This window comes from Neodiprion virginianus, chromosome 4, assembly GCF_021901495.1.
Source record: "Neodiprion virginianus isolate iyNeoVirg1 chromosome 4, iyNeoVirg1.1, whole genome shotgun sequence".
NCBI classification, from domain to species: Eukaryota; Metazoa; Arthropoda; class Insecta; order Hymenoptera; family Diprionidae; genus Neodiprion; species Neodiprion virginianus.
The window spans coordinates 10,947,453-10,970,000 of NC_060880.1; the positions used below are offsets into that span (position 1 = coordinate 10,947,453).

The window sequence follows — 22,548 nt, forward strand, 5'->3', positions numbered from 1 at the left end:
ACCTGAGCAGTACGACCCCACCCCCTTCTCACCAACGATACCGCATAGCTGCAGGAAAACATCTCTAACCACCTTCCGACGTCCTGATACCTCGATACCTGTCGTCGAGGGAAAAGAACATCAAGCGGCGAGGGATTATCGCCGCCTATCCGTGGACCAGGCCACGAGACCAGCTGGTCCAATTAAGATACCGCAAATTTTGGGAAGAATCACGTGACACCAGCTCGATGAAAATCAGGATCATCGCTCATCTCATTACTCTACGTTCAGTTACCCATCCTAGCAGACGTGCCTTTTTGTAACTTAACTTCCAGTTTCGATAATAGCGCCTTTATTAATCCGACCTTCCGCTTTGTTAATTGTACCAGTGTTCCCATTATCGCTTTGATTACCGCTATCGCATCGCTTTCTCTCGCACCTGTTAGATCTTCTTTTACGTAAGTGAGGTTCCTTTTCTATTTTGTGAAACCACGAGATTACTTGCAATATATCGTACCTTTACCTTTATCTCTTTCTCTCTTTACCTTGCAGTTGGTCTGCTTGAGCCAATTGGGCTCGTATCTTTTCGCTTTGCCTTGCAGTTGGTCTGCTTGAGCCACCTGGGCTCGTACCTTATTATCTCTTATCTTGTCCCTTTCTCTGTCTTATTGCAAGTAACTTCGCGACTGGTTGATTATTACTTACGCATTGTAGTGACTATTGTTTATCTTATTATCTTTCTCTTTTATAATATTTGAATGTCTAATATCGCTGTCTAGCAGCGCGTTCCGTTAAAGGATCAATTTTTATCTTAGCTATTGAGCATTGCTATTTGGTTATATTTTCTCTGATTAGTTTCTATCTGTCTCTTTACCTATTATCGTTGATTATCGTATCTTAGTGAGAGTACCGCGGGAGCGATCATATATCGCTGCGCGGTCCCGTTCGTCGTTCATTTGACATTGGAGTATTGTGCCGTATCGCATAACATCTTTTTCACTATTTTCTTCGCTAATATCGCTGATCGTAGTTGTCCGTAGTCTATTTGGTTTGTCGTACGTTGCATATTAATTATCTTGAATATTGTTTGTCTTATCTGGAATTGCCTTTTATCGTACCGAATATTATCTATCTTTCTCTCGCACTTACCGCAAACTATAGACTACGTATTATCTTTTATTCTCTATATTTTATAATAATTTTCTATTTGACCTGTCGCTTGAATTTACCTTGTAATTCATAATTCCCTGTCTGCCTATTTCTGATCATTCTGGTAATGTGATAACTATTTCAATTGTTGTATTTCGCATGTGTTATAATCGCTTCTCACATTTTATGATTTATTTGCTTACCGCTTAATTTAAGTACAGTGTATCTCTTCTGTTCTGCCTATCTATCGTAAAACCGTGTTAATCATTACCTTTTAGTATCGCGAGCTTACGCATATTTCCCGCTTATTCGGAAAACGTTCCGTTAATTGTTAACTCTCTCGCTTAACCTTTCTCTGGCTGTAACTATTGTTAATTATCGCACTTATCGTACTTGTATCGCAAACTCTTCAGCTACTTGCTTGTCAGTAAACTTATCGCTTCTTGTTTAATATATTTGATATTATTACTGCTTCACCTGTTTCTTATTCTATCTATTGGATTCGACTCCGCCCCTCTACCATTATCTTGTCTCTCTGAGCGAACTGTGCAAAACCGTCGTAGAACCTGACCTTACCTTTATCTATTACCTTTACCTTTACCTTTGTCTTTTTCTCTAATTATCTAATTTTGACGCATGTGCGTCTGGCGCCCAACAATCGTATCTTTCTCCCTTAGTATCTCTCTCTATCTACTTATTTAGGTTAGCGACTGCGCCGTAGGGTAACCAATTATCGTTACATCGTTTTTACCCTCAAAAAATATTGGTTACAACCTTTTTCTGAACCCGTCCAGAAAAATTTCAAAACAATGTGATATCAGATTGACCGCATTCGATGGAACCTACTGGACGGAATTATCAACATCTAATTCTTGGATTTTCTCAGCTTCCACTCCTGAGACTCTTCATACTCTCTGCCCAAATGACCAGACCTCTCGTGTCACACTTTCCGGTTCAGGCATTATCACCCTAGACGACCTATGTACGGCTAGTACTTCTGAGGTCACTCTCAAAACTTCGAAACGCTCACAATCTACCGAGACTCTCTCCTACGTCCCCAAAGTTACCTTGGATCTAAGTCAAGTATCTCTCAGTCTTGATTTTAATATTTCCACCGACTTATCCTTAATTGCAATCCCCCCACTCCACAAAACCTCGCACATAGATGTACATGCCTTGGCCAATACCGGACTATCGCTGCAGGATATTGCAAAACAACCTACTGATATCAGCACACACCACCGCACACAGCGCTATATGTTGCACATCAAAGACACTCTTACTTACAGCGGTGTTGGTTTGCTATCTCTCGCAACCCTATACTTATTTTACCGTCACTCATGCCTCGGCAAGGTCATTAGTCTGTGCACACATTGCAAAACAAAAAAGACGAACCAGACATTTAGAGCCATACAAACAGGGTATGACAATCCAATCGAGCTGAATATTATTCACCCACCTACTTCTTCTGTCCTACCCATTCCCAACGAAGTAGAAACCCATCATGCAGTTCGTCACACACCACCTCCGCTTCCTTTAAACCCACCCACCTTACGAAAACCTTATTACAAATAGGCAATTACTATATTGCTATCAAGATCTGCTGTTGCGCTGTCAAACAGACATAAATAAAATAAATACTTGTGTACACTACTGCACTAAAATAATTGTAGTGACGATCTTATACCCTTAGTTTAAAATTAGCCCAAAATATATCTACACTCATAACCGATATCATTGTACAAATAGGTCAAACTCTGTATCTCGACATATCAAGAAAAAAAAAAAAAAAAAATTATTTTTGTTTAGGCTTAAGTGTACTAACCCGCTTCCATGCGCATTAACCCTAGGCGCCTAGCTTTAAACAACATTATGTAACCATAGTATTATAACTATATGCCTTACGCTCATACGTAATCCAGAATATAAACCATACACTACCTATAATAAGAATAATTGTAAAACTAATTTTAAGCACAAATCATGTTTCACATTTCCACCTTCTTGCTCCCTCTGACGGGGGGGGGTGTTACGTCCAACATACCACTTCTTTCTATTTTTCCTACTCGCTAACTCTCCCACAGTTCTGTCCTGTCCTCTTATCTCTACGTAGTCTCACGCTATTCACTATCACGCTTACTCTTCAAATTCCATTCCCTACTCCTAGCTTTGTGACACCTTTTCTGCACCCGTCCGTTTCACGTCTCGAGGGACACTCTTATTCTGACACTCGACAATTCCACATCTCGCCTTCATATATATCTTTTCGCAACACACAACTCATTCCTACCGCTATCTCATGTTCTACGAAATAAACTTATAATCGACATATCAACATACTCCAGTTTATTCAATCCCATCCTGATTTCCGGTTGACCTGTAACGTAGAAGCGAAGCCAACTAGGTTACTCCTTCCGCTCAGAAGTAAACTCTACCCACGGACGTAACACTGCTATAAAAACCTTATGTGGAGAGTCGATACACCCAAAAAGGTTAATTTGGACAGTAACCTGTCTCAAAACCGGGGTCGTCTCTCCAGTGGCTGTTCGCAGAGATGAAGAGGGAACAATCTGATCATCGGATTGAAAGAGATCCGATCGAACTACGGTTATTTCCGCGCCGGTGTCTATTACCCATAGACAATCGACGCCATTTACAGTACCGCACGCGTAAAGACCAGACTGTCGTAGACTTCTAATTAAAAACTGTTTTCTAAGAGGGCTTTCACTCCTAACAATCTGCGATGATTTTCGCCCCGACAAATCATCTGGAATCAGTTTTTTGGGTGAGTTCCTGTTGAAGAACTCGACTGAGGATTTGCTTCCCCTATTTCTATATTTCTCTTACGCCAGTTATAAGAGTTTGGATTCAAGCCTTGCATCGGTTCTCTACTAATTTTTTTAATTAGAAAACAATGATTGGCGTCGTGGCCTGTTTTTTTACAAAATATACAAGTCAAGCCGGTTTGACTTGTCATGACCGCGTTCTTATTTACACGCTTGTTTTTTCTGGTTTTGAAAAAAACCTCGATTTCTTGGTTTATAATTACTATTGTTATTTTTATTTCTATAATTTTGAGGTTTTGGCTCCTCCGAGTGTTCAAAACTTCGTCTTTCTGAGGTGCTTTCTGACACCTCAATCCGACGAAGCTTGCTTAACCCAAAATATTGTTTCCTCAAAGCCTCCACCTCGAGGGCTTTGGCCGTTGCCTCCCGCAGAGAAGTGAGACCCGATGTCCCAACGGCCATTTTAATTTCTGGATCATTGATTGCGTTTGAGAAAGCTTGTGTAGCTGATAAATTACGAGACGGCTCGTGATCTGGCAAAGCTACACGAGAAAGCCGTTCAATATCTTGACTAAGAGACGCGAGGTCTTCGTCTCGTCCTTGTCTTCTAGTCTGTAATTGAGCTGTGTACAGTTTTGTCAAGTGTTCATTTCCGTATCTTAACTTAAGTGCGGAGCTAAGTTTTTCATGGTCGGAAATTTCTTCCTCAGACAATGCCGTTAAAACATTTAAAGCCGGCGTTCGAAGACAAGAGGCAAGGCTGTGGGCCCTCATGGCGGAGTCCCACTGGTTATGTTTTGCAATTGTATTAAACTGACGTTCATAATCTGCCCATGGAATCTTTCCATCAAAAATTGGCGGTTTTGAAGGATGAAAAGGTTTCTCGTTAATTTAAGAAGCAACCCCAGGAAATCTTGTATCATTTGATTGACTTAAATGGAAATAACGAGGTTGAACGTGAGGCAGAGGCTCGGAAAAGCCAACCTCATTATTAACTGTTACTCTACCAATTGGGGATTCGTCTATTCCCCTAATAAACGGCACAGACCTTGAGTCTCGTACATCCTAAAACTGTCCTGGATGTTGGACCTGTCGAACAGCGGGAACGGGGACAGGAGACGGAACAGGAGAGGGAAGCGGAGTAACGACTCTGGAACCTCGTGGGGTGACAGCCGGTTATCCTGAGCCATTCACCTGATGAACAGCCTGAAGAGCTGCCACAGTCGTCCGGAACAGTTCATGCAGACTGGTCTCGGATCGTTCTTCAGCTTCTCTATCAAGCTCCCGCTGCTCCAACTGAGAGGCAATTTCCCTTTCTCGTTGTTCTTGTTCTCTGTTTCGCTGCCCCAACTGAGAGGCAAGTTCTCTTTCTCGTTGTTCTTGTTCTCTTTTTCGCTGCTCTTGTTGATCACGAAGCAGCTGAAGAAGTTGCTGTAGTTGACGCTCAGCGGCTTCTTGTTGTTGAGACATGATCTTCAGTAGATCAATCTGAGAGACTGTCGCAGGAATTGGATGAGGGTCCACTGAAGGTGATGGAATCGTTTCAGGGACCCGCGGATTCTCCATAACGAAAGGTTCTTCTCCGCCACTTTCCCTTCGACGTGAGCGCGTCAAACGACTGTTGCTCGTAGTTTATTTCACGCACTGAATTGACTTAATTGAAAAAAAACTCAAGATCCCTCTTTTCACACCAATGTAACGTACTTTGACGTTACGGAAAATAAATATGGATACGCGAGTGTAATTATCAAGTCAAAAGAAATCAAGAGCGTGAACAAAATATTGTGGAAATGCTTTAATGCAAGATATTTGTTTCTCGTTTCAAGTCTGAAACAAGACTGTTTTTCACAATAATGTTGGTTGACGCAGCAACCTTATTCTTTTGAAAGACACAAGAGGTTTATAAACGTCTTTTATCTATGCTGACTACTAGATCATTAAAGAGGGGGCAAAACGGGTGATTTCACCCTTTGTAACAATATCTTACATGGTAGTTTTTGGTTCAATCTTTCAGCGTGGTTATTATTTGTTTCTTTTTTATACTCCAAATTCTTATTTTTTACTAAATATTCATATTTACCGAGTTCATTGAAAAGGTCCTCTGATTCTGTCAGGTTTTTCTTTCAATCTTATTCAATATATGTTTCGGTCGAACTGTTCCTATGAAATCTATTACAGTACCTTTATCCATAGATTTTCTGACTTCACGTAACAATCGTTCTTTTTTCATAGCATAATCGACTAGTGAACCTTCTAGGTATTTGAAAGATATATCATACTCTTGTTTACATATGTTTCACAGAATTTTGTTTTCCATGTATTCCGAACTTAAGGGGTTAGGTAGGTTTCAAAATTTCAAAAAATCGAATTTTTTTTTTTGCTCATCTTATAATTGAATATGTTGAGAATATTCCTTTAAAATTTTAAAACGATCCGAGTCATATTCTAAGAGATATAGCCTTTGGATGTTTTACCCATCAGGCTATAACCGAGCGTAGCGCAGGTATATCGAGGCAGCTGCTTAGCTATTGTTCGTTTATTTTTGTGATGCGAATACTAGGCTTAGGACTTGCCGGATGTAAAAAATTCTGTGGTTTGATGGATATAAGTTCCTAATTCTTGAATGCATCAACGTACAATTTTTATGTTGATAAAATACATGAGTGCGTCATAACTGTTGCCGAATCAATTTTGTTGTCTGCTGCAAATCAAGAAAAAAAATTAACGTGTGATGAAAGTAATGTTGAAGATACGACAGATGTTACCGTGTCAGGTGATGCCACGTGGAAAAAACGTACGTTTGCATCATTATACGGTGTAAGTACGATTATTTACATGTTATTTGAATGTGAATCTTCAATCGCGTTTTTCTCGAAATTACATTTTTGAAATCGGTAGTCACAATTTCTCGAAAACTTATGAACCGATCCCTTTCAAATTTTGCACACTACTTCAAAATAACATTATATCGTGCTTGAACGAAGGAATTTTTTTTTTTCTATTCCAAGTAATTTGTCAAGGCCATGAAGGGTGCAAATTTTACTCAAAATAAGGGTTTTTTGTTTTCAACGCCGCCAAAAATGTAATTTTTTTTTTTTTTCCTTCGTCCAAGCACGAGTTTTAAACATCTACTAACAGAAAATCTTTGTTTTTTGCATTTCAGATGAATCAGTCATGAGTTATCCTGACTACGCCGAGAGAACTTTTTTTTGAGGGGTCATAGCAGACGACGTGTCCACGCCTTAATTTTCAATATTTTTCAGTGAAAATTTCACAAACTACTTATAAAATATGTGTAAGTTTCGAAATCAGAGACTTGGTAATTTCGAGGAAAGGTGGAGAAATTACGACACGTGAAGTTGCAGTAAAATAACTGTAATTAAAACACACAAAATATAAGTTGACGTTTACAATTAAATAATATTACATTAACTTTAGTACCGCACCTGAATCAAGACAATTGTCGGTATCTCGTAGTGATTCTATATTTCTAAGTTTTCTGTACAGGACTATGCCGTATGTCCGCTAGCGAGCGACTCTCTTGCTCCCACTCTGTGTCCTCCACTCGACGTCTCCTTCAGTCGTGTACATAACAGTTCTGTCATGTACTCGACTGGGAGATTAAGTTTGATAAGGTCAAACTTACATCCCCCCCCTTCGTGCCGAAGGTTTGGGAGATAAGTGGTAGGGAATTAGTTTGCTCGCATGGAAAATCTGGGATTCATTTTTTTGTCCCCTGCCTATCATATATATTAAGTTAGATATTTTTTTTTTTATTTTATAAGGACCTGTTCTAATCGGGTCTAATTTGTTTCTGTTTAACTTGTTACTATTTTGTATATATACTAAGTCTCCTACGTTGTACTCGATATTAACCTTATTTTTATCATAGTAGGTTTTATTCTGTTCGTGAATCTTTTTTGAATTTTGATACGCTATTAATCTGTTATCCTTCAGTTTATCTTCGTTATTGTGATTGAGTTCGCTTGGTAAGATTGACTTATCTCTTCCAGTTAGTAAATAATTCGGTGTAAATCCTGTTGAACTGTGGATAGTGTTATTGTATTCTTCCACACATTCTTCTGCTATGGTGGACCATGGACGATTTTTGTTCTCAAATATTTTGCATCTTATCCTATTGACAAGCGTTTGATTGGTTCTTTCATTGAGACCATTAGAGAAAGCACAATCTACTGCGGTGAAGACTAAGTTTATCTTTCTAGTTTTTAAGTGTTGTTTAAACTCTCTTGAATTAATCCCTGCGTATTGATCTGTAAGTAAAGTCTGTATTTCGTTCTTATTTTTTATTTGGTCTACTAATTTTATAAAGTCTTTTGCGGTTTGCGTTTTTGACGTCGAAATAAAAGCATATCTCGTGAAATGATCAATCAGCAAGTGTAGATATCTTTTTGTGCTTTTATTGCCTGCAAAGCCTCCTATTATGTCTAATGCCACGATTTCGAATGGTTCGGAGGCTGGGCCCAGTTGTGATAGTGGAGCTTCGAAGTGACCGATTCTAGTTTTATTCTTTATACAAGTTTCACAGGAGCGACATATCGTTTTTATGTGTTTATGCATATTTTTGAAATAGATTTTGTGGGTAATTGTTAATGTTAATTGTTTTGTTCCTATATGTCCTTGTTTGTTATGTATATGTTTGATCAATTCAATGCCAAATTCCTCAGTTAACCAAATTTTTCTTCTATTATTCATTGTTTTATAAATTATATTATCTTCAATTTCGTATTTATTATCAAGCTTTAATTGTTTTTGATTGTCAATGATTTCATCTAGTTTTAGAGAGTTTACTATTTTTATTCTTGATGTTTCATCTTCTCTAGTGTCTACTTCTAATACTGGGTTACGTGATAAACAATCTGCCTCTAAGTTATTTTTTCCCGGGTTATATTGTATTTCAAAGTCGAATTGAGACAGGTAATTTAAAATTTGTCTCAATTCTGGATCATTACATTTTTTTATATTGAAGTTTTCCAGTGGTTTGTGGTCTGTGAAAACCGTAAATTTTTGTCCTATCAGATAGTATTGCCAATATAAAATTGCCTCTTTTATAGCAAGACACTCAATATAGATTGCTCTTTTTGTCTTTTGTGATTCTGTTAATTTGCGTGAGAAGAAAAATACTGGTTTTATCTGTCCATCTGGTTGGTTTTGTTTTAATATTGCCCCGACTCCTTGTAGGCAGGCATCGGTATACATCTTTATTGGGATGGCTGGGTCAAATATTGCCAGAATCGGGTCTGAGCATAAATAATCTTTTATTTTTTTGAAACTCTCTTGGCAACATTCTGACCATTTAAATTCTATGTTTTTCCTCAATAGATTATGGAGTGGCTCCAGAAGTATTGTTGATCTGGGAATATATTCCAGGTAAAAATTTATTTTCCCCAGGAATTGTCTAATGCGTTTCCTTGTCTGTGGTGTTGGAAAATTCTTAATAGCAATTACATTATCGTTTAACGGTCTTATATAATTATTTCCTATTTCGTGACCCAAATATGTTATTTTGTTTTGTGTAAACACACACTTTTCTAGGTTTAATTTGACTCCCTGTTCTTGTAGGGCTTTCAATGTCAGTTCAATATGTCTCATATGATCCCTGTAGTCTTTTGAATAAATCAAGATATCATCAATGTAATTTACGGCGAAGGCCTCTAACTGATTTTTCCTTATTATGCTTGACATGATTCGTTGGAAAATTGCCGGTGATGATTTTAACCCGAATGGTAAACAACACCATTGCCAGTGCCCATGATGGGTTACGAATGCTGTTTTGTACCTGTCTTTCATACGTAACGGAATCGACCAAAACGCCGAGTTCACGTCTAGCTTTGTGAAATATTTACAGTTTCTTGCTCGTAACGTTAAGTCCTCGATTCTCGGAAAAGGTTGACTTTCTGGGACCACTATTTTGTTCAGCTCTCTGTAGTCGATACATAAGCGAGATTTTCTTGCTTCTTCCTTCTTATATACTAATGTAACTGGTGCGGCGTATGGGCTACATGATTCCTCTATCAATCCCGTCTTCAATAATTGTTTAATTTGGCTTTCTATTTCAATTTTATCTTGAATTGAGCATTTATATGGTTTTTTTGCTATATATTTATTTTCCGTTAGTTTTATCGTTACTTCGTAGTTTTTTACTGTCCCAATATCGAATTTCTCTTTTGCGAAAATTTTTTTGTGTTTCGTCATTAGATTTTCCAAACTATTATGCTCCGAGTTGATGCTATTTATTACATTTTTATTCGCTCTGGAATCTTCTTTCTTCTTTTGTTTTTCTTCTCCATCATTTTTTTGCCATATTCTCAGGTTTTCATCTTGACAAAGTTTGAAATCTTTTATACAATCTAAACCTAGCAGTACATCATCTCTGAATGAATTGCTTTTAATTATAAAAAATGTAAATTGTTTCGTAATGTTAAATATCGTTACTGGCAGGGTAATCACACCTTCTTCTTTTGACATGCCTGAAATCGTCTCTATATTTCTATCCCCGCTTATATTTTTATTCAAATTCTGTTTTTTCCAAAACTTATGGTTCATCAGAGATATATTTGCTCCCGAATCATACAGACCGATGGTTGGTTCATTATTTATCAGAATTTTTAGTTTTATAAGTGGGGTCACTATTCGTTTTTTGCTTCTTTCGTACAAGCAATCGCATCCTGAATTTCTATATTGTTTGCTACTTTAATTTTTCCGTTTTTATTTATTTTTTGGTGTGTTATTTTCGTGCGGCACAATTGCTCTGGATGAAATCTATTTGGGAAACCTACACTTTCGCAGTACGAGCATGGATTGTGTTTGTTTTGAGTCTTATGATTATCTTCGTTTCTCTCACTCGAGTTGTTATTATATTTACTTTTCATAGGGTCTATTTGCCTAAGTGTCGACATTAAATCCTCCATGTTCGTTAAATTTTTTTTATTTAACCGTGTTCTAATAAAGTTAGGTAACGTTATCACTATCAGGTTTATTTGAGAACTGATAGTTAAATTCGGATCCACGTCTAGTAATATGTTTCTTTTTTTTAATGCAAATTCCAAAAATGAACCGTTTAAATATTTAAATGTGTAAGCGTACGCGATTTCGGACCATGACTTTTGTCCGAACGTGTCTACGAATGAATGATTCCAGAGTTCCCAGGCGTGTGACAATGAGTTTGTTTTTAGGAATATTGCAAACCATTCCAAAGCTGGACCCTCTAAGAATAGCCTCAAAACTTCTGGGAATCTGTTTTCCTTTATATCGAGCCTTTTGCATTCTGTCTCAAACATATCTATCCATGATTCAGCATTGAAATTCTTCCCATTAAATTTTTCTAATATCATGTTTTTCGCAACTGAATGGATTGGTTTTTCAGTAGTAGGATTTTGCGCTGCGGTCGGTGAGTTATCCTGGGATTCTTCTAGATAATAACCGTTGAAAACAACATTACCTTCGTCGTCTAAATAAGTTTCTTTCAGTCTACCTTCTACCAGGGTTATGACCACTTTTCGGAACTTGTTGCGTGTCCTCAAACTTTTGACGACTCCTTTTGTCACAGCGTTTTCAAAAAGTTGTGGGTGTTGTTCACTCGTTTGCAGCTCTCAAAGAAATTGAAAAATTTCTGGTTGGCCCACCAATTGGATCGTCTTGACTTTAACTACAGTCGTTTTGGTATCTGCCGCCTCAGATGCGAAGTGGAATATCGCCTTTATATCACCCATTGTGTTGATTTGTAAGTTTCGAAATCAGAGACTTGGTAATTTCGAGGAAAGGTGGAGAAATTACGACACGTGAAGTTGCAGTAAAATAACTGTAATTAAAACACACAAAATATAAGTTGACGTTTACAATTAAATAATATTACATTAACTTTAGTACCGCACCTGAATCAACACAATTGTCGGTATCTCGTAGTGATTCTATATTTCTAAGTTTTCTGTACAGGACTATGCCGTATGTCCGCTAGCGAGCGACTCTCTTGCTCCCACTCTGTGTCCTCCACTCGACGTCTCCTTCAGTCGTGTACATAACAGTTCTGTCATGTACTCGACTGGGAGATTAAGTTTGATAAGGTCAAACTTACATATGTATCTGTTATTTGTTGAATTGATAGAATGAAATATTCTTTTGATTAAATGAAAAAAAATTCATGAAAATGTACCTATTTTGAGCTTTTGAAACCCGCCTGACCCCTTAATCTATTGTCTCCTTGATAACCATAAAACTATGCCAATCCAGGACATTTTTGTCAAGGAAATTTTGAAGCATTTCAATTTTTTTCTATGTTCCGTGATTTCAAATCTTTCACATTCTTTTTCAAATGATTCTAACCATTGATTTGTAGCAACGTATAGTTTCCCAAGCATGTAATGAAAATCGGTCAGCAAGAAGCAGGTGGTGCAGGTATAAGAAATCGGGGCCCCGAATACTTAGGGTTATGACGTTCGGCGGAAAACAAGTCTCGACAAGAACTATTTTGTGTGTATGTGTGTGTCAAATCCCTTGAGAAAAGCCATCTTGCGGCCGCGAAAATGATCAACGGGGGAGGGGTAGCGCCGCGGATTCGCGGAGGGGGCGTAGCTCCGCGGATTCGGGGGGGGAGGGGGTAGCGCCGCGGATCCGCGGGAGGGGGGAGGGTAGCACCGCGGATTCAGCGCAGAGGGGGGAGCAAGGGGGGGAGGAAGGAGGGGGAAGTGGGGGGGGTGGGCCAGAACTTTTATAACTACACTACTCGGTAGTCCCGGAACACACAGTAGACGCGCGGCTGACCGGGCTAAAAGACCCGGTCGGCGATGAGTGGCGCACGTCCGAGCTGAGATTTTGTATCGAAACTCCGTGGTTGATCCTGCCAGTAGCCATATGCTTGTCTCAAAGATCAAGCCATGCATGTCTGAGTGCAAGCCAAATTGAGGTGAAACCGCAAATAGCTCATTAAATCAGTTATGGTTTCTTAGATTGTACACGCATTTACTTAGATAACTGTGGTAATTCTAGAGCTAACACATGCAAACAGAGTTCCGACCAGAGATGGAAGAAATGCTTTCATTAGATCAAAACCAATCGGCGGCGGGTACGTCCCGTCCGCCGTTTACCTTGGTGACTCTAAATAACTTTGGGCTGATCGCACGGTCTCGTACCGGCGACGCTTTTTTCAAATGTCTGCCTTATCAACTGTCGATGGTAGGCTCTGCGCCTACCATGGTTTTAACGGGTAACGGGGAATCAGAGTTCGATTCCGGAGAGGGAGCCTGAGAAACGGCTACCACATCCAAGGAAGGCAGCAGGCGCGCAAATTACCCACTCCCGGCACGGGGAGGTGGTGACGAAAAATAACGATACGGAACTCATCCGAGGCCCCGTAATCGGAATGAGTACACTTTGAATCCTTCAACAAGGATCCATTAGAGGGCAAGTCTGGTGCCAGGAGCCGCGGTAATTCCAGCTCCAATAGCATATATTCAAGTTGTTGCTGTTAAAAAGCTTGTGGTTGAATTTGTGTTCCACGCTGTCGGTTCACCGCTCGCGGTGTCTAACTGACATGATTGTGGGACGTCCTACCGGTGGGCTTGGCCATCCGGGGCGGCCCGAATAATATCCCATCGCGGTGCTCTTTACTGAGTGTCGAGGTAGGCCGGTACGTTCACTTTGAACAAATTAGAGTGCTTAAAGCAGGCTATTTTCGCCTGAATACTGTGTGCATGGAATAATGGAATAGGACCTCGGTTCCATTTTGTTGGTTTTCGGAACTCCGAGGTAATGAATAATATGGACAGATTAGGGCATTCGTATTGCGACGTTGGAGGTGAAATTATTGGATCGTCGCAAGACGGACAGAAGCGAAAGCATTTGTCAAAAATATTTTCTTCAATCAAGAACGAAAGTTAGATGTATCGTGCCTACACGGCAGAGTTACTTGTATTTGGTGTGTATCGTGCCTACACGGCAGAGTTATTTGTATTGAGATACGCGTATGTGATGACGTGTGACACACACCTTCAAATCTGTGCAGAATTCGAAAACAATGGCTACCTGACATGCGCAGTACAGTAAGTCGGAGAAACGCCGGGTCAACACGTGCTGGCACGAGTAGTTGCTTGATACGCGTGAGCCAGACAGCACTCAGGCTCCTCTCCAATTTGATGAGCCTATAATTCGAATCTCTGATTTGAACTGACGCTAAGTAGTATTTGTCACAATGGTTGTGTTAATACATAACTGAGACAACGCCACTGCGGCATAAGGGGGTCGACACTCGTCGTCACTCCATGGCATAGCGCCTCTCGGCCATTCAAATAGTGCCTCTCGGCTATTGAAATAGCGCCTCTCGGCCGTTCCATCTCTCTCTTGTATTCCCACTGGGGAATTGATTATCGCCTTGATAATTATCGTGTAACTAGCTTCCACATTAGCATCTTATAAGGCGGTTGAGCTCACCCCTATTGTGTCTTCACTCGAAGCGTCACAATTCTCTCTCTAGATACATCCAGTGCACACATCCACTCATAAATCTAACATTCATTCACATACATTGTACACGATTTCGAGGAGGTTTTTACTCAGTTCCTGCTGAGGTTTTCCTCCTCTAGGGTAATAAACCGTCCTTGATTGACTCCCAAACCGAGTGGATTTATTTAAAATACCTAACCTTGCCCATATCAATAATTGTTACAAGTGATAATTTCAAGATGAAAGGGAAGTACGGGAATTAATCCTGGTGGTCAATTTCCGACAAAACATTAGAGGTTCGAAGGCGATCAGATACCGCCCCAGTTCTAACCATAAACGATGCCAGCTAGCGATCCGCCGAAGTTCCTCCGATGACACGGCGGGCAACTTCCGGGAAACTAAAGCTTTTGGGTTCCAGGGGAAGTATGGTTGCAAAGCTGAAACTGGAAGGAATTGAAGGGCACCACCAGAAGTGGAGCCTGCGACTTAATTTGACTCAACACGGAAAACCTCACCAGGCCCGGACACGGGGAGGATTGACAGATTGAGAGCTCTTTCTTGATTCGGTGGGTGGTGGTGCATGGTCGTTCTCAGTTGGTGGAGCGATTTGTCTGGTTAATTCCGATAACGAACGCGACTCTAGCCTGCTAAGTAGGCGTACCCTCCGGTATCTCGAAGGCCCCCGGCCTCGGTCAGGCGGTTTTTACTACCGGCGTACAAATAAATCTTCTTTAAAGGACATGCGGCTTCTAGCCGCCCGAGATTGAGCAATAACAGGTCTGTGATGCCCTTAGATGTTCTGGGCCGCACGCGCGCTACACTGAAGGAATCAGCGTGTCTTCCCTGGCCGAAAGGCCCGGGTAACCCACTAAACCTCCTTCGTGCTAGGGATTGGGGCTTGCAATCATTCCCCATGAACAAGAAATTCCCAGTAAGCGCGAGTCATAAGCTCGCGTTGATTACGTCCCTGCCCTTTGTACACACCGCCCGTCGCTACTGCCGATTTGATGATTTGGTGGGGTCTTCGGAATGGTACGCGGCAATGTCTCGGCATTGCCGATGTTGACGGGAAGATGACCAAACTTGATTATTCAGAGGAAGTAGAAGTCGTAACAAGGTTTCCGTAGGTGTACCTGCGGAAGGATCATTAACGTTTCGTACTGCCAAAGCAGCGACTCGTAAGCGCGCGAGGCTGTCTCGCCGCGAGAACGGCGTGTCACGCCCACGTGTCGCGAACAATATTTCACAAAACTTTGAATGACGTAACGGTCGGGCCCGGTTGCCGCGGCGCGCAACACAATCGTCGTGACAACGAACGCGGTGCTCACGCTGGATCCGATGGGTCAGGCGTTCGTCGCGGTCGCGACGAGCGCAGTCGCCGGCTGAAACCGCCCGACGACCGACTCGCGCCGAGGCGTCGACCCGTCGCTCCGCGTCCAGCGCGGAGCAGCGGCGGGTTGTTTGCGCCTCCGGCCGACTCGGTGCCGAGAGGGGACCGCTCCGCGGTCCGCCTCGACTCCTTCGACCCAGTCAGGTCGTGCCAGAGAGACGTGCGAAGCTGGTCTCAGCTCTTCTTTGCGGGCAGCCTGTCTGCGCCCGGGTGTCCTCGATGCAACGCCGTTACACCCCGGACGCAGGCCGCGAATGCGGTAGGCTTCGGAGAGGATTTTCGCCCGTACGAGGAAGCTCGCGTCAGCGTCGAGGACAGCGATGCCCGGGACTCGCTGACGCGGCCCACTGCCGTCCGCCGTCAATCGTTTGCATTGCGAGCCGATTGGGTCCGGCGCCGGTTCATCCCGGCAGCAACGACCCGTGAACTCGAGGCGACGTCGGCTCCTGAACTATCGCACAAACGAAATTTGACGCGCGGCGCGCGTTCCTTCCCGCGCGCAACCGCGCAAGGGCCGACGCACGCGGCGCCGCGCTCACGACCACAGAAAGCCGGTAACAACCGTAATTTTAGCATTTCTCATGCAAAATTCACATATATGATCACCCTGAACGGTAAATCACTTGGCTCGTGGGTCGATGAAGAACGCAGCTAATTGCGCGTTAACTTGTGAACTGCAGGACACATTCACATCGACATTTCGAATGCACATTGCGGTCCACGGATACAATTCCCGGACCACGCCCGGCTGAGGGTCGTTTAACAACGACAGACTGCTTCGTCGGCAACGGTGCTGCGAAAACCCCATCGGGGGGAAAGCGCACCGTGCCTTCGCGAGCAAATGACCGGGCGTTCGCAGCCTGTGTCGCGCACCGGTCGCGCGGCAACATGTCGCGTCGCCTCAAACGAACACGTATGTCACGGTCACGACGCGTCGCCGCAGTTCGCAGGGTCGAGCTGTCGCTGCCGTTCGTCACGTTCCGGTGCTAGCGATAGTCGAGAGATCGAACGAATTCGGCACGGCGACACACAGACCGCGCGCGGTCGGTTTGCCTCTCATGTGAACAAGTTCCGTTCTACGTTTCGCCGCGGGAGGCTCTCGAGTCTCTCGTACGGCAAGCGTGTTTACCGTCGTTACCGTGGCTCGAACGTATGAAAGAGATACGTTGTGTCCTCGTCCGTGTCGACGGTGCTGTTCTTGAACGAACGACCGTGGCCGAAGACGGACTAGCAATCTTACGACGACCTTAGAGCAGGCGAGACTACCCGCTGAACTTGAGCATATTACTAAGCGGAGGAAAAGAAACTAACTCGGATTTTCTTAGTAGCGGCGAGCGAACAGGAAACAGCCCAGCACTGAATCCCGCGGTTATGCCGCCGGGAAATGTAGTGTTTGGGAGGATCTACTCATCCCGGGGCGTCGGCCCGCGTCCATCTTGTCCATCTTAAATGGGGCCACTTACCCGCATAGGGTGCCAGGCCCGTAGTGACCGGGACGCGCCACGGGAGGATCTTCCCTCAGAGTCGGGTTGCTTAAGAGTGCAGCTCTAAGTGGGTGGTGAACTCGATATAAGGCTAAATATGACCACGAGACCGATGGGGAACAAGTACCGTAAGGGAAAGTTGAAAAGAACTTTGAAGAGAGAGTTCAAGAGTGCGTGAAACCGTTCAGGGGTGAACCTGAGAAACCCGAAAGATCGAACGGGAAGATTCAACGTCAGCGACGCAAGCTTCGCCGTGGCTCGTGATGTCGGGACCTCGCGTCCACGGCACTCGGTTGCGTTGCAATGTCCGGCGGCGCCGGCGTGCACTTCCCCCCTAGTAGGACGTCGCGACCCGTTGGGTGTCGGCCTAAGGCCCGGTCGGCTGCCTGTCTCGGCGTTCTTGTCGGGGCAGACCCCCGGTTGCCCGTCCGGCTGCCCGTCGGTACCCGCACCGTATAGAGCCGCATTAAACTGCGTCGGGCCTGCCGCAAGCGCGGTCAGCGATTTTCGGTGGTCGGACCTAGCGCCGTCCCCGGGCCCGGCCAGCTGTTGGCTGGCAGTGTCCTCAGGCTGGATCGTTCGAATCATCAAATACCGGTCGGCGACGCTATTGCTTTGGGTACTTTCAGGACCCGTCTTGGAACACGGACCAAGGAGTCTAACATGTGCGCGAGTCATTAGGACGAGCAAACCTTACGGCGAAATGAAAGTGAAGGTCAACACAGCGCTGACTGAGAGAGGATGGGCCGCGTCACGATGCGGCTTCGCACTCCCGGGGCGTCTCGTTCTCACTGCGAGAAGAGGCGCACCCAGATCGTACACGTTGGGACCCGAAAGATCGTGAACTACGCCTGGTCAGGACGAAGTCAGGGGAAACCCTGATGGAAGTCTGTAGCGATTTTGACGTGCAAATCGATCGTCGGAACTGGGTATAGGGGCAAAAGACAAATCGAACCATCTAGTAGCTAGTTCCCTCCGAAGTTTCCCTCAGGATAGCTGGCACTCGCGTACAAAACGTACACGAGTCTCATCCGGTGAAGCGAATGATTAGAGGCTTTGGGGCCGAAACGACCTCAACCTATTCTCAAACTTTAAATGGGTGAGATCTCTGGCTTGCTTGAACTATGAAGCCACGAGATCTCGGATCAGAGTGCCAAGTGGGCCACTTTTGGTAAGCAGAACTGGCGCTGTGAGATGAATCAAACGCCGAGTTAAGGCGCCAAAGTCGACGCTTATGGGATACCATGAAAGGCGTTGGTTGCTCAAGACAGCAGGACGGTGGTCATGGAAGTCGGAATTCGCTAAGAAGTGTGTAACAACTCACCTGCCGAAGCAAATAGCCCTGAAAATGGATGGCGCTAAAGCGTCGCGCCTATACTCGGCCGTCAGCGGCATTCGAGGCGGCCCAGGCCGTTATGAAGCCCTGACGAGTAGGAGTGTCGCGGCGGTGTGCGCAGAAGGGTCTGGGCGTGAGCCTGCCTGGAGCCGCTGTCGGTGCAGATCTTGGTAGAGGTAGCAAACACTCCAGCGAGGCCCTGGAGGACTGACGTGGAGAAGGGGTCCGTGTGAACAGCCGTTGAACACGAGTCAGTCGATCCTAAGCCCCAGGAGAAATCCGATGACGATGATGGTGTATTCCTATCACTGACACGCGCGTCGTGACGCCGGTGATTGTGCGAACGTCGGGCCTCGCTCGGCGTTCCCCCCGGCGTGGGCGCGCGCGGTTTGAAACGTGACACACCCGTCGGGCGAAAGGGAATCCGGTTCCTATTCCGGAACCCGGCAGCGGACCCGTTTACAAGTCGGGCCCTCGCAAGAGAGTTCGTCGGGGTAACCCAAAAAGACCTGAAGACGCCGTCGGGAGATCCGGAAAGAGTTTTTTTTTCTGTATAAGCGTTCCAGTTCCCTGGAATCCTCTAGCAGGGAGATAGGGTTTGGAACGCGTAGAGCACCGCAGTTGCCGCGGTGTCCGGATCTTCCCCTCGGACCTTGAAAATCCATGACAGGGCCACGTGGAGGTCTCGCGCCGGTTCGTACCCATATCCGCAGCAGGTCTCCAAGGTGAAGAGCCTCTAGTCGATAGACTAATGTAGGTAAGGGAAGTCGGCAAATTGGATCCGTAACTTCGGAATAAGGATTGGCTCTGAGGATCGGGGCGTGTCGGGCTTGGTCGGGAAGCGGGTTTGGCTGACGTGCAGGGCCTGGGCGAGGTGATGGTAATAACCGGATCCGAGCTCGGTCCCGTGCCTTGGCCTCCCGCGGATCTTCCTTGCTGCGAGGCTTCGGCGGCGGTTCGCCGTTGCCGTCGTCCTCTTCGGCCGCCATTCAACGGTCAGCTCAGAACTGGCACGGACTGGGGGAATCCGACTGTCTAATTAAAACAAAGCATCGCGATGGCCCTAGCGGGTGTTGACGCAGTGTGATTTCTGATCAGTGCTCTGGATGTCAACGTGAAGAAATTCAAGCAAGCGCGGGTCAACGGCGGGAGTAACTATGACTTTCTCATCGACGGTTGTCTGTCGGTCGCCCTAAGACGGCTCCCCTCGGGGAGTCGTCATATGCCCACCGACCGGCCACTGGCGAGCGGCCGATGAACGGCGGGGGCTCTAGGGAGGGGGGGGGGGGTTGCCAGCCCTCCCCATTAACTTTTAGCAGGCCCGCAAAATAAACGAATTCAAAGCAGAACTCGCCGAGTGCCTCAGCCCGGCGGGCCTGCTGAAACAAGTACCCGGGGGGAGTTAGCCGATCCCACGGAGGTGGCTGTGGGGGTAGTGGACGACCCCACCCCAGCCCCTGATAATGAACCGCACCCTATTGACCCTGAACCAGCACCCGAGCGGTATGCCTGCGGTGACTGCGAGCAGGACTTCGCCACGAAGCGAGGGCTTGGAGTTCACCGCAGGATACGACACCCTTTGGAAGCTAACGCGGCCATCGAACTGCCCGGCGCCAAGCTAAGGTGGAGGGATGAGGAACTGCGGATGATGGCACGGGAGGAGGCTCAGGCCACCGAGCGGAGAGTGAGGTTTATGAACCTCCACCTCCTCGCTCTGGTCCCCGGTAGGACCCAGGAGGCAATTAAAGGAGTCCGGCGCCGGCCGGACTACCGGACAATGGTTGAGGCAGCCCGACGAGACCTTGCGGCTGCCCATACGCCCCCTGGGTCCCCTGCCAGATTACGGGGACGAAGGAGCCGCTCCATGCCATCACCGCGTCAACGCTCTCCCTCCGCAGATCCAGCAAGGGTACCACCACCCACCCCAGCGGCACCTGCTCCCGCTACTCCTTGGGGGCAGGACCTTGCCGGAGCCATACGTCGTCTAATCGAGATAGCCCGGCAAGAGGAGCATCATCGTGCCAACGAGTTGGTCGACATCGCTGATGATGCTCTGAATGGGGGAAATACTGACGCCGCCATAATTGAATGGTTAGGCAGGGTATTTCCCCCTGCAGCCGCTGCAGCTGGATCTAGGCGCCGCGAGCCGGCCGCGAACCCAATCCGCCAGAGGAACGGAAAGCCGCCGTCGAGGAGGACACTGCGCCGCCGAGAATATGCCAGAGTCCAGACCGGGTGGAAAAACAATAGACGTCACGTGGCTCGGGAGATCCTGGAAGGGGGCCCCAGTTCGACCAACCATACACTGGATGAGTTGGTCGCGCACTGGGGCCCACTGTTGGGGCACCCCTCAAGGGATTACCCAGGTCCTTCCAGGATCCCGCCTGAGAAACCCGAGCTACGTTACACGTGGGACCCAATCTCCGCTGAGGAGATTGATGTCATCAAGGTCCCCGTGTCGTCATCACCCGGTCCAGACATGGTCACGGCGAGGCAGTGGCGCGCGGTGTCGTCATCCATCCGCGCGCTCCTCTATAATATCGTCATGCTCAGGGGGGGATTTCCTAGACAACTCCTGCAGAGCCGGACAATCTTCATCCCGAAGAAAAAGGTACCGGAGAACCCTGGGGACTACCGACCGATTTCGATCAGCTCGGTAGTGGTTCGTCAACTACACCGCATCCTCGCTGTCCGCCTTAGATCAGCCAACCTAACCGACGATCGGCAGCGTGCCTTCATCGCGGCCGATGGTACGGCCGAGAACACGGCCGTCCTAGATTCCATCTTATGGACGGCCCGCACGCTGCGACGCGAGTTGCACGTGGCCACCCTCGATGTTGCTAAGGCATTCGACACGGTGAGCCACGCTGCGCTCGCGACGATCGTCGGACAGCTCGGCCTACCAGCTGGTCTGGTAAGCTATGTGGTCGAGCTGTATATAGGTGCTACCACCAGGCTGGCGGCGGACAGAAGGATTTCCCAACCGGTACCTGTCCGGCGCGGAGTCCGGCAGGGAGATCCCCTCTCACCGATTCTCTTCAACCTGATCGCAAATAAAATCCTTGCGGTCGTGCCCTCTGAGGTCGGGTTCAACCTCGAAGGCGAGCGGGTTTCATGTCTCGCCTTCGCGGACGACCTGACCATCATAACTGCATCCAAATGGGGGATGCAGAGGGCACTTTTGAAGGTTGAGGAGACGGCAGCGAGCATGGGGCTGACACTCAACGCATCCGAATGCACAGCTCTGTCTTTGGTGCCCGCCGGCAAGGCGAAGAGGGTCAAGACCGTCGTCGAATCGTTATTGCGACTACGGGACGGCCCTCTGACCCAAACCGGCGTGCTCCAGAGATGGACATATTTGGGTGGCGAGTTCAGCCCCGGGGGGCTTACGACTGCCGAGGTCGAGCTTGGAGCGGAGCTGAATTACATCACCAAAGCTCCGCTCAAGCCGCAGCAACGACTAACCATGCTGCGGCTCTTCCTGCTACCCAGGGTCTACCACCTACTGGCCCTGGGAAGGACTACGGCAGGAAGACTCAAGTCCCTCGACACTCAAGTCAGGCGCGCAGTTCGCGTCTGGCTTAGGCTCCCCGACGATACGGCGGAAGGCTATTTCCACGCCTCAGCGGTGGATGGCGGATTGGGTATTCCCTCCCTCACCACCCTTATCCCAGCAATGATCATCAGCCGCCTTGGCGGACTGAATCAGAGCAGTCTCCCCGCGGCCCGGGCGGCACATGCGTGTCAAAGGGTCCAGCGGAAACTCGGCTGGGCCCGGCGCACGCTCCGCAAGACCGGGTTAACGGGAGACGACTCGTCGGCCAAGGCACGCCAGCAGCTGTGGGCATCGATTCTGCACGAGTCGGTGGACGGACAGGAGCTCCGGGAATCTTCCGCGAGCGTCCTGTCCAGTAACTGGGTCCACCACGGGACCGACTCCATCCCGGCCCGTGACTACGTGCAGTATCA

The 22,548-nt window shown here is 46.3% G+C and overlaps 2 pseudogenes; both read left to right on the forward strand.

The window, feature by feature from the left end:
• The first annotated feature begins 16,362 nt into the window (after positions 1-16,362).
• On the forward strand, positions 16,363-16,517 carry LOC124304167 (uncharacterized; annotated as a pseudogene).
• Positions 16,518-17,001: 484 nt separating this feature from the next.
• Positions 17,002-22,548, forward strand: part of LOC124304219 (uncharacterized) — a 7,532-nt pseudogene continuing 1,985 nt past the window's right edge.